Here is a 13,026-nt window from a genome sequence, read left to right on the forward strand (position 1 = left end):
CTTGTTTATTTATTTGGCCACACCGTTTGACATACGGGATCTTCATTCCCCAACCAGGGATTGAACCTATGCCCCCTGCAGTGGAAGCATGAAGTCTTAACCACTGGACCACCAGGGAAGTCTCAGTTGTGCATTTTTTTTTTCAGTCAACTATAGTGTTAGAATTGAGGTGAATTATAGGACACCTAGCTGGTGTCAGAGAATTGCTTGGTGGGTGGGAAAAAAACATACATCAGAATTGGAGTCAGAATCATACATAGTAATGGTATAGGTTGGCCTAAAACCCAATTCCTGTGACCCCAAGTCCAGAGCTAATTCAGATATATGCATTTACAACACTTATTATCTACTATGGAATTTTTGTTTTCTAATTCAATATAGGTGATATTCTTCAACTTATTTGAATAATACTTATAAATTATTTAATTATAACAGTAAATATATTCATACTACAGAAAATTTAGAAACTTAAGTAAGAGAAAAAATTACTATTAAAATCACTATCCTAATATAACCTAATCATTTCCCTTTAATTGTATCACAATGCAGAGACTTCTTGAATACATTTAGAAAAAATACATTTATCAATACATTTAGTACAAGAGAGTCAGTAGGAAAATCACCTTTATCCCTGGTTCAGATTCCTGTGTTCTGATTTCTTATGCTACCTGGCTCTCTCCACTTCTGAGTTCTAGATTTTTGCATCTTCTTTTTGACACATTAGATCTGGTTATTGCAATCTCTAATTTCAGATCCTTAGTTTTTACCTAAAAACTGAATTTCTTAAATCCCTAACCTGCAATGGCAAAAGTACCTGGGTTCATGGGAAAGAATGCCATAATCTACTAAAGATCTGCCATGGAGCAGTAGGGTGGCATTATAGTTTTTGCTAATCTTGTCCTGGACCTTGATCTTTAAGTTGCTTCTAATTTGGGTAAGTTTAATCATTAACTTAACAGTTCAGAATCCAGACTTCTGTTCCAGCTTCTAAGTCCAGTCCACCTAACTTAACCCTGTTATCTCCTCCTCCCTTCCAGAGTGAACTAAACAAACAATATTTTCATGACCTAAGATATACTCACTTAAAAGAATACTTTAAAGCCATTTTTAAAAATTAGTTTGTGAAGACTTTATAATAATGAAAAAGTAGTTATGGTATAATTTTAACCAGAAAAAGATAATTATATATACAGTATTATAATAACAGATTTTTTTCAAATATAATATTTTATTTCTTCCAGGAATCTGATGGGTTCAGAATATTTCCAAAAACATTATTTAACCAACTCAGGTAATGGAATTGCTGATTTGTTGCTGGAAGGGATCTTGCCTACATTCCCAAGTAGAGAGCCCAGAACAAAGATCTGACCAAATCTTTGCCCAAAGGCCTTACACCAGGGAACCTTGACACCATGTTTCTGTTTCAACATGCCACTTAAGAAAAATAGCAACAGAAATGCCACTGATGAGAGCAGTAACAAGGTATCAACTTGTCAGCAGAAAGCAAGGCAGCCAGCAGAGCTAAGATATATATATAATAACAGATTATTTTAAAAGGCTGTGCATGGAGAAAAACTGCACGGAAAACACTAAAATGTGAATAATTACTTTTTAAGTGATTGAAATTTGTTATTTTATTTCCTTTTATTTCAACTTTTCTAGGTTTTCCAATGTGTGTATACATGTGGTAGTAAAAAATAAACAATATGAAAAAATATAACTTTTAAGAAGCAAAAAAATAACATGAAGTATAACTTAATACCTTACATTTCTTAATTTTTAAAAAGCAATATATAAATAATCAAAATTTCCTTTGTCAATTCAGTCAGAATCCTAACATTGTCAAACCCAGAATTTGATTTTCAACTTCCAGGCTGCCATGGTCTTCAACGGTCTCAAGTTTCGTAATTCCTAAAGGTCAGTTGCTTTCTGTCTCAGCACCAGTTGGTCTCTTCACCCTTTGCTGTGTAGGCTTATGGTAATATAGGCCACAGCTCATTCGTGTACCACAAACCCTTCACAGGTAAACTACTATACATATAAAATTTACTTTTGCTACAAGTAAAAATATAAGGATATATACTGTTACAATAATTTGTATTAGACTTATACTTTATGTGAGAGATTAGCACAGAGAAGATACAACTTGCTGTAAATTAGTAATAAGAGATGTGATGGAGCATCTGGTCAGTTCCAAAAAAAAAAAAAATTAGTGATTTGCTAGAACATGTAAGAACTGAAAGCCTCTGAGTATGAAGGAGAATGTAGACAAAAAAATCAATAGTGTCAAACAGTAACAGCAAAGAATACAATAACCGTGAAATGCATTTTCTATTTCCCAAAACTTTTTTAAGAAAAAAAAAATCCATCTTCTAAATTCCTTAAATAAAATGCCAAAATTTCTACTCTTCAAAAGTGCATAACAAACAAAAAGTTTTGGAACACTGAGGTGGGTAACACTTCCTTCTAATCTCTCTGCATGTAATGCCTCTTGTCCCTTTCTCTCAAACTCTGATAAAAATGAAGGAAAGCAAAAACTATACAGCATACCTACTGTGTTTTGTTTGCCCTCAAATTGAGAGATATTTCCCTCAAATTGGTGTGAGAGTTAATAAACTCACTTTAATCTCTTACTCAAACCAGAACTGGTAATTTTGAATTCCACATTACAGTTACTTATTTGTTCTACATAAATGGTCCCTGGCAATGACTTTCGCATGGAAAATGAGCTTCAATTACAAACTGTTTCTGTTAAAGGGATATCTCCTACAATAGTACATTTTGATAAAAAATTAAACATACACAGAAATTAATATTTATTTCTTTACATGTATAGTGAATCTTTCTGCCAGCCATTCAAGGAAATTATCTTCACACTTGAAAATAACAAACTTCTGATTTACCAAAGTGGACAAATAATGGACGACTTGATACCTAAAGTAAGAGCATTTTATTTCCTGTACAGAAGCTATCCTTCCAAGTGTCACTTCAAGAAAACAATCAGGAGAAATACATTTTAACTCTCTCAAGAATGTAATGGCAGATTTCCCTGGTGGCACAGTGGTTAAGAATCCACCTGCTAGTGCAGGGGACATGGGTTCAATCCCTGGTCCGGGAAGATCCCACATGCCGCGGAGCACCTAAGCCCGTGCACCGCAACTACTGAGCCTGCACTCTATAGCCAATGAGCCACAACTACTGAGCCTGCACACCACAACTACTGAAGCCCGTGTGCCTAGAGCCCGTGCTCCGCAACAAGAGAAGCCACCACAATGAGAAGCCCGTGCACCGCAACGAAGAGTAGCCCCCGCTCACCACAACTAGAGAAAGCCTGCGCACAGCAACAAAGACCCAACACAACCAAAAATTAAATAAATTAATAAATGTAATGGCAATAAACAGACTTAGGCAAAAATTGTAGAGTTCCACTTCATTTTGGACTCCTCTGCTAAGACAGAGTTTTAGGTAGATTCGCTGACCCCAAGATTGATTCACTTTTGTGGGAGACACCACTTTAGGATTAACAGCACTTAGCAAGAGATTCTCCTCTCATTTTCTTCACAGATATGCCTTGTCTCAAGCATACTGAAGGCTTTCTAAAACAAAGACTCATACCTCTTAGTGTTTTCAGCATCAATCCCGGTGTCCCATATATAATTTCAGTGATGATAAATGTGATCCTTGCCAAAACCTAGTCACTCATGCCTCATTTTCCTTCTTTTTCTGTAAAAGAGGAATAATATTTGCACTTTATGGGGTTGTTGTGAAGATTAAACGAGACAATGTAGACAAAATACCTAGCATCCATCCACCTTAACTTCTGCACTGAGGTAAGTGATGCTACATAGCTTTTTTTTTTTTTTCTGTTACTTTTATGTATGTATATTCTATATAACTGTCATATTTTCTTTGGAATTATTCTTTCTTTTTCACTGTTTGCATTTCAGTGTGTAGTGTTCCAAACCTGCTTTTATGCATCTATACATCTTTTTCCATAAAAATATGAATGTACACTTACATTCTATTATAATTGACTATAAGCATAATATCTCTTTTTATAAAGATGGGGTTTTTTTGTTTTTTTAAGAAGTATAGTTGATCTACAATGTGTTAATTTCTGCTGTATAGCAAAGTGATGCAGCTAATATATATATATTATATATATATATATATATAATATATATATATATATATATATATATACACATCCTTTTTTATATTCTTTTCCATTATGGTTTATCTCAGGATATTGAGTATAGTTCCCGGTACTATATAGTAGGACCTTGCTGTTTATCCATTCTATATGTAATAGTCTGCATCTGCTAAACTCAAACTCCCAGTCCATCCCTCCCCCACTCCTTTTCCTTGGCAACCGCAAGTCTGTTCTCTATGTCTGTGAGTCTGTTTCTGTTTCATAGATAGGTTCATTTGTGTCATATTTTAAATTCCACATATAAGTGATATCATATGGTATTTCTTTTTCTGACTTACTTCACTTAGTATGATAATCTCTAATTCCATCCACGTCACTGCAAATGGTATTATTTCATTCTTTTTAATGGCTGAGTAGTATTCCATTGCATATATGTACCACATCTTCTTTATCCATTCATCTGTCGATGGACATTTAGGTTGTTTCCATGTCTTGGCTATTGTGAATAGTGTTGCTATGAACATAGGGGAGCTCCATAGCTTTTAATTATGAAACAAAATAGGAAACAAATGAAACATTTCCAGACTTCAGAAATTTTTAACACAAAAGGAGGGGAGAATTGAAAGCAGTAGATTAAACTAACAACCAAAGTATGTTTTAAAATCAACTGTTATATCAGGGTCTAATGTAGTTAATTACATTAAAGTCATCTATGACTACCCTGGCTCAGATTTTTACTCTGAATATGCTATCATCGTGTTAGAACAAACCACATCCCTTCCCAACCTGCAAAAATACAATGACATAATTTTGTCAAGCACATTAACTAGTAAAGAATCAAATTTAAAATAACCTCTAAGCATGACTTTAAACACTACCATACAGGAAAAAAAGTCATTTAATGGGGCATAAAGTTTATTATTTGCTTTAAAGAAAAGGCTGAAAATTCTTACAGAAGCCAAAAGAAATTATCTGGGTTTTCCTACTAAAGCAAATTGCATCACATATTTATATGATATGGCTGATGCTTATGCAAGGTTGAAAAGGATATATGGAAATAAAATTTTGTGAATCATAAATAGAATTGCAGGAGATGATGCAAGCCATGACTCAGGCAAGTACAATAATCATGACCAAAATTATGCTTGCATTATTCATATACAGTTTGTCATAGCAATTGTAATTTGCAGTTACCAGTTAGTTGCCATAAATGGAGCTGATATCAGATAAAAATAAATCATGATATTCAAGGAAAAGCAAGTAAGTGTTAAAATATTGATATGTATAATATTTTGGGGCAGTTACAGAAACATGATGGCAATAACAAGTCTGTACCTTAGTAGAAGTTGTTCAAGAAATATTTTATGTTTCCAATTTAATTCTTTCAGTAGCTATTAATCTTCCTCTAAATGAACTTGTAATGTTAAAAAAAAAAAAAAGGTGCAGGGAGAAGAAAAAAGGGGAAAGAGGAGATAGGAGAGAAAGGAGGAGGGAGAGGGTATACAAGACAGGTTTGCAATATAAACATTACTTACCTTTTAAGGAAATGAAGGATAGTAAAGACCTTCAAAGTCCAAGCCCTTCAGGCTATATGTATATAATGACTCTTCTCCCTTGTCAAGTACAGTTGAAAGAACACATGTAAAAGCAGTATACAGGGATAATACAAAAAGTTTGTCGATAATTTAATTTTTTTTTTTTTTTAAGATTTATTGATTGATTGATTGATTGCTATGTTGGGTCTTCGTTTCTGTGCTAGGGCTTTCTCTAGTTGCGGCAAGCGGGGGCCACTCTTCATCGCGGTGCGCGGGCCTCTCACCATCGCGGCCTCTCTTGTTGCGGAGCACAGGCTCCAGACGTGCAGGCTCAGCAGTTGTGGCTCACGGGCCCAGTTGCTCCGCGGCATGTGGGATCTTCCCAGACCAGGGTGCGAACCCGTGTCCCCTGCATTAGCAGGCAGATTCTCAACCACTGCGCCACCAGGGAAGCCCCAATAATTTAATTCTTGAGCTAAGTAATTTTGTGGTCTTGTTTCTCTGGTATTTCTCTTCTTTCTGTAAAATAAGAGTCCTTCTAAATGTTTGTTCTTATCTTCTCCCTTGATGAATTTTTTTTACCATCCTAGCTGAAATTCAAAAGAATGACATTAAATTCTTTGAGAAGAACGTCTCTACTTAAACTAAAATTTTCCCAAGACCTTTAACTCTGAATAGCTTTATTTTATGAAAAGGAATACTATGTTTCATAGACTGCTTGTCAAATATTCTCTCCTTTAAAAAGAAAAAGAAAAAGACTTTAAATTGGAAAACCCTTCCCCTGGTTATTCCAGTAGACAGTTTGATTTACTTGACCATACTATTGGATTCTTGCCTCCATGATTTTATTCTCTGGTATGAAGAAACAAATTGACAGTTGATGACGTCTAATGTAGAGAGAAACTGGGGATTCCTTGAAGGGGAAGAAGAGAAAGCATTTTTGGTTAAAATGGATTTCAACAAATTAGGCTCTACTTTCCTTTTAAAATGACTATATTCTTTTTTGCAACTAAAAACAGAAAAATATTTTCATCTGGGAGCTATTTTTAAACTATGAAGTATATCTAAAGGTAATCATCTTATCGTTAAAATGAATAAGCATACTTCTTAAAGAGTAGATTTACCAATTCCTACAAAATAACCTTCAGTAAAAGTTTCAAATCACTCTTTAAATTTATCATTCAACTAATATGTTTTGAATGTCTGTCATTGTGCTAGGTACAGTCCCAAACCTTATAGAGTTTATATTTAAAGAAATACATACATTAATCAAATAATCACACTAAAGAAAAATTATAGTTTTGATGAGTTTTCACTGTACAAAAAAGTCTGAAAATTTCTATTTCCATGACTAATTTAAATCTTCTTAAAATTATCATTTCAAACAGCTAGTAACAAACATATTTGCTGCATAACCCAAAACTTCTGACTCGGAGGTTGTGGAGTAGGAAAGTCAAGTTCCAGGTAAGAGAAATTGTGGCAAAGACATTTTGAACAATGAAATAAATATACAACCTAAATTACTTTAGATCTTAATGGAGGAGAAATTTACTGTACCCTCACTCAAAAAAACAAAACAAGTCTGATTGCATTCAGAAGTTACCTTTACTACAACCTTGCTTACAGATGCGTATCCCAGGATGATAGGTCCAGAGCTACACCTTGTGGCCATATACATACTTACAAGAGTTCTAAGCCTTTCAGTGAAATTTAAGTTACTCCTCTGTTAATCAAAAATAAGCGTTTCTCAGGAAATGTCATATTATTACTTGAAAACTGGGGGAAATTTTTTAAGTTTTATTTATTTACTTTTTTCTGTTCTTTTTCAAATTCTTTTCCCATTTAGGTTGTTATAGAATATTGAGATAGATAACGAACAAGGACCTACTGTATAGCACAGGGAACTCTGCTCAATATACTGGGGGAAATTTTAAACTCAGTAAGAAACAAATATAAAAATATTAAGGTAGGTAAAGAAAAATTATACGGTAAAGTATAACTACATGTTAATGATATACCTTAAATGATAATATATGAATAGTCACTGTAAAATTCTTTTAACTTTGCAGTATGTTGGGAAATGTTCATAATAAAATGTTGAAAAAATGAAGAATTTAAAAAAATGTTTCATTACCCTTATATTCCTCACAAGCACATTTTTAGGTATTGTTTCCCGTATGTATGAGCATTATGTGTGTGTCTTCATAATTTATGCTTGTGTAGCAGTCTATTATACTGATGTACAATGAATTATGAAACAATTCACTTGTTGAATATTTATTCAATTTCCAATTGAACATTTATTTATGTGTAACTTTATTTCTGTTAAATCATGTTCCTAAGACAAAATTTTAAGACTAGTATCATTAGGATCAAAGGAGAGAATCATTTTCATGGCTCATGAGACATAGGATCAAACTACTATCTACCAACTTCACACTGCTTTTGTAAATGAAAACCAGCACCAATTTAGCTAATATCATAGGACCTTGCCATTTTAATATTTTGCTGCTTTACTAAGCATGAAATTTGCTTTTATTCAGAGGTCAATTTACACTTCTTTGATTTTTGAAAAATTTTACATATTTATTTCTGCATTTATCTACTGGAATCTTAGTAATTTTCTTATAAATTTGAATAATCACTTTATGTGTTATAACTATTAACCCACTGTCTTCTAAACTCATGCAAATTTTTCTGGACAGCTCTCATCCTTTATTTTTACTATGTTGATTTTTATATATTCTCATCTGTCAGTCTCAACCTTCATGATTTCTTCAATCAATTTAGAACTAGGAGATACATTATTTCTCCACAAATATGACAAATATTCTAATTTTTTGGTTTTAATCTATACACATTCAATGCAGAGAGTAAAGGTCCCTTTAAGAAGGGACTAGGAAAATCAATGAATAAAATGTGGCTGGTAAAATTCTCCTAGAACACTTTTTCTAAATGTGGTCCTCCCAGAGTAGCTACATCAGACATAATTATGGGTACTTTTTATAAATATAGATTCCCAAGTCCCATCTCTGATACACTGAGGTAGAATCTCTGGGTACGGACATTGGGAAACTTGAATTTTTTTAAAAGATTACCAGATGATTCTTATGCAGATTTAGGCTTGAAAGTCACAAACCAGGAGAAAAAGTAGGTGACTCACACACAGTTGGATTAGTAGAAGATAAGAAAGCAACATGATGACTGACATTCAGGAATCCCTCAAGTATTTATTGAATGAACACATATGTGTATTTTTTCTTATATAATAGCTTTTTGAGGTATAATTCATGTACCATAAAATTTACCCTTCAAAAAAAGTAAACAATTTGGTGGTTTTAGTATATTCAGAGTTGTGAAACCATCACCACCATCTAATTAGAGATCATTTCTATCACACCAGGAAAGGTCATACACCCATTAGCAGTCATACCCTCTACCCTCTACCTCCATTCCCAGGCAATTACTAATCTAATTTCTGTCTTTATAGATTTACCTATTTGGAACATTCCATAATGCCCAGATATGAAATGTTCAGATAAATGTATGCAGTCTTCTATGACTGAGTTTTTTTTATGTTTTCAAGGTTTGTCCATGTTGTAGCATGTATTAATACTTTATTCCTTTTTATTGTTGAATAACATTCCATTGTATGAATATACCACATTATGTTCATCCATTCATCAATAGATGGATATTTGGATTATTTCCACTTTTTGGCTACCATGAATATGCTGCAATAATTGTTCAAGAACACGGTTTCTGTGTAAACACAGGTTTTCATGACTAATGGGTAATTAGCTAGGCATTAAATTCCCAGGTTGTATGGTAATTCCATGTTTAACATTTTGAGGAACTGCCAAACTGTTTTCCAAAGCAGTTGTACCTCTATACACTTCTACCAGCAGTTCCACTTTCTCCTCATCCTCCCCAACATTTGTCATTATCTGACTTTTTAATCCTAGCCATCCTAGTGGTTATGAAGTTGTATCTCGTAGTTTGATTTGCATTTCCTTAATGACTAATGATATTGAACATTTTCTCATGTGCTTATTGGCCATTTGTATATCTTCTTAGGAGAAATATCCGTTCAGAGCCTTTGCCCATTTTTATTTGGTTTGTCTTTTTATTATTCAGTTGTAGGAGTTCTCACACTAACTACAAGTCCTTTAGGAGATACATGATTTGAAAATATTTCTCCCATTTTGTGGGTTGTCGTTTCACTTTCTTGATAGTGTCTTTTGAAGCACAAAATATTGTAATTTAATGGAAACTCTCCTGGGCTTCCCTGGTGGCGCAGTGGTTGAGAATACGTCTGCCAGTGCAGGGGACATGGGTTCGAACCCTGGTCCGGGAGGATCCCGCATGCTGCAGAGCAGCTAATGTGCCACAGCCGCTGAGCCTGCGCTCTAGAGCCCACAGGCTACAACTGCTGAGCCCACATGCCACAACTGCTGAAGCCTGCGCGCCTAGAGCCTGTGCTCCGCGGCGGGGGAGGCCACCGCAGTGAGCAGCCCACGTACCGCAACGAGGAGTGGTCCCCACTCACTGCAACTAGGGAAAGCCCTTGTGCAGCAATGAAGACCCAATGCAGCCATAAATAAATAAATAAATAAATAAATAAATAAATAAATAATAAATAAATAGAAACTCTCAATCTTATTCCATGGATCTACATATCTATCCTTATGCCAGCACCCACACTGTCTTGATTATCATTGCTTTATAGTAAGTTGGAAATTAGGAGTGTGATTCCTCCTATTTGTTCTCCTTTTTCAGTATTGTTTTAGCTATCCTGGGTCCATTCCATTTCCACATGAATTTTAGGATCAGCTTGTTAGTTTCTGTAAAAACAGAAGCAAAGATTTTGATAGAGACTGTGTTGAATCTCTAGATAATAGTATTACCAACTTAACAATATTAAGTCTTCCGATGCATTAATATATCTTTGAGTTTATTTAGGTTTTCTTTACTTTCTTTCACCAATGTTTTGTAGTTTTAGTATACAAGTCTTACACTTCTTTTGTTAAATTTACTAATTATTTTTTCTTTATGATATTGTAAACGAAATTGTTATAAAAATTTCTAGGTTACAGAAATGTAATTTATTTTTATGTAATGACCTTGTATCTGCAACCATGATGAACTGATTACTTCTAAAAGTTTTAAAATGGATTTCTTAAGATTCTCTGTGGACAAGATCAAGTCATGTGAGAATAGAAATAGTATTACACCTCCCTTTCCATCTGGATGCCTTTTATTTCTTTTTCTTGTCTAATTGTCCTAGCTAAAACCAATAGTACAATGTCGAAGAGAAGTGGCAGGAGTGGAGCCCTTGACTTGTTCCTTATCTTAGGAGAAATCATCCAGTCTTTTACCATTAAGTATGATGTTAGCTATGAGGGGTTTTTTTGTTTTTTCTTTTGGCTGTGCTGGGTCTTTGTCACTGCACGCGGGCTTTCTCTAGTTGTGGTGAGCGGGGGCTACTCTTCGTTGCAGTGTGCAGGCTTCTCATTGCCGTGCTTCTCTTGTTGCGGAGCACAGGCTCTAAGCACGCGAGCTTCAGTAGTTGTGGCTCGCGGGTTCTAGAGGACAGGCTCAGTAGTTGTGGCATAGGGGCTTAGTTGTTCCGCAGCACGTGGGATCTTCCCAGCCCAAGGCTCAAACCTGTGTCCTCTGCATTGGCAGGCGGATTCTTAACCACTGCACCACCAGGGAAGCCCTAGCTATGAGTTATTAATGATACTATTTATCAGGTTGAGTAAACTCTTCATTATTAGTTTAAGTGTTTTTATCATAAAAGGGGTATTGGATATTGTTAAATGCTTTTTCTGCATCTATTAAGAAAAGATAAGCTTTCTGTTTTTATTCTATTAATATAGTATATTACATTGATTGATTTTCAAATATTAAACCAGCCTTGCATTCTTGAGATAAATCCCTGCTGTTCATGGTGTATAATGTTGCTAGATTTAGTTTGCTAGTATTTTGTTGAGAAATTTTGCATCTATATTCATAAGAGATATTGATCTATAGTTTTTGTGTGTGTGTGATGTCTTTGTCTGGTAGAATTCACCATTCAGTCATTTAGCTTGGGCTTTCCTTGGTAAGAATTTTCTGATTTACTAATTGTTTCTCCTTATAGGTCTATTCACGTTTTCTTCTTCTTGTGCCAGTTTTTCAGGTTTGTGTCTTCCTAGGAATTTGTTCGTTTCATCTGGGCTATGTATTTGTTGGTATACAGTTGTTCATAGTGCTTCCTTACAATCTCTTTTACTTCTCTAAGGTCTGTAGTGAAGTCCCTTCTTTAATTACTCATTTTCATAACTGGAGTCTTTTTTTTCTTGGTCCATCTAGCTGAAGTTTTTCTCAATTTTGTTGATGTTTTCAGAGAACTGACTTCTGGTCTCAATTTTCTCTATTGTTTTTCTGTTATTTCATTTATTTGTTTTAATCTTCATTATTTCTTTTCTTTTGCTTGCTTTTGGTTTAGTTTGCTCATCATTTTATCGTTTCTTAACAAGATAGAAACTAAGGCTGTGTTAGGTTAGGTTAGTGATTGACATCTTATTCCTTTATTAATATAAGCATTTACAGCTATAGATTTCCCTCTATGCTCTGCTTTAGCTGCATCCTGTAAGTTTTCGTATGTTGTGTTTTCATTTTCCTTCACCTCAAAGTATTTTCTAATTTATGCTATTTCTTTCTTTGATCCATCGGTTATTTAGAAGTGTTTTTTTTTAAATTTCCATATATTTGTGAATTTTCTAAATTTCCTTGTTATTGATTTCTAATTTCATTCCACTGTGATTAGAAAACATACTTATGATTTAAATCCTTTTAAACTGTTTTGAGACTTGTTTCATGATTTCATATATAGTCCATCCTGTAGAATGTTCCATGTACACCTGAGAAGAACATGCATTCTGCTCTTTTGGGGTACAGTGTTCTAAAATTGGCCTTTAATTTATAGTGTTTTTCATTTCTTCTATTTGTTTATCTTCTGCCTAGTTGTTCAATCCACTATTAAACGTGAGGTAACAAAATCTCCAATTGTTATTGTTGAATTGTCTATTTCTCTCTTCAATCCTGCCAAGTTTTGCTTTATAAATTTGGGACTCTGCTGTTAGATGTATGTATGCACACATCTTTGTGATGTATTGACTTCTTTTCCATTACAAAATATTTTTTATCTTTAGTAATAATTTTTGCCACAGACTATTTTGTCTGATATTAGTGTAGGCACTAGTTCTTTTGGGTACTGTTTGCATGGTATATCTTTTCCATCTCTCTACTCTTAATCTATTTGTATCTTTGAAACTAAATTGGGTCTTTTAA

This window comes from Balaenoptera acutorostrata, chromosome 7 (genome assembly GCF_949987535.1).
Source record: "Balaenoptera acutorostrata chromosome 7, mBalAcu1.1, whole genome shotgun sequence".
Taxonomy (NCBI): domain Eukaryota; kingdom Metazoa; phylum Chordata; class Mammalia; order Artiodactyla; family Balaenopteridae; genus Balaenoptera; species Balaenoptera acutorostrata.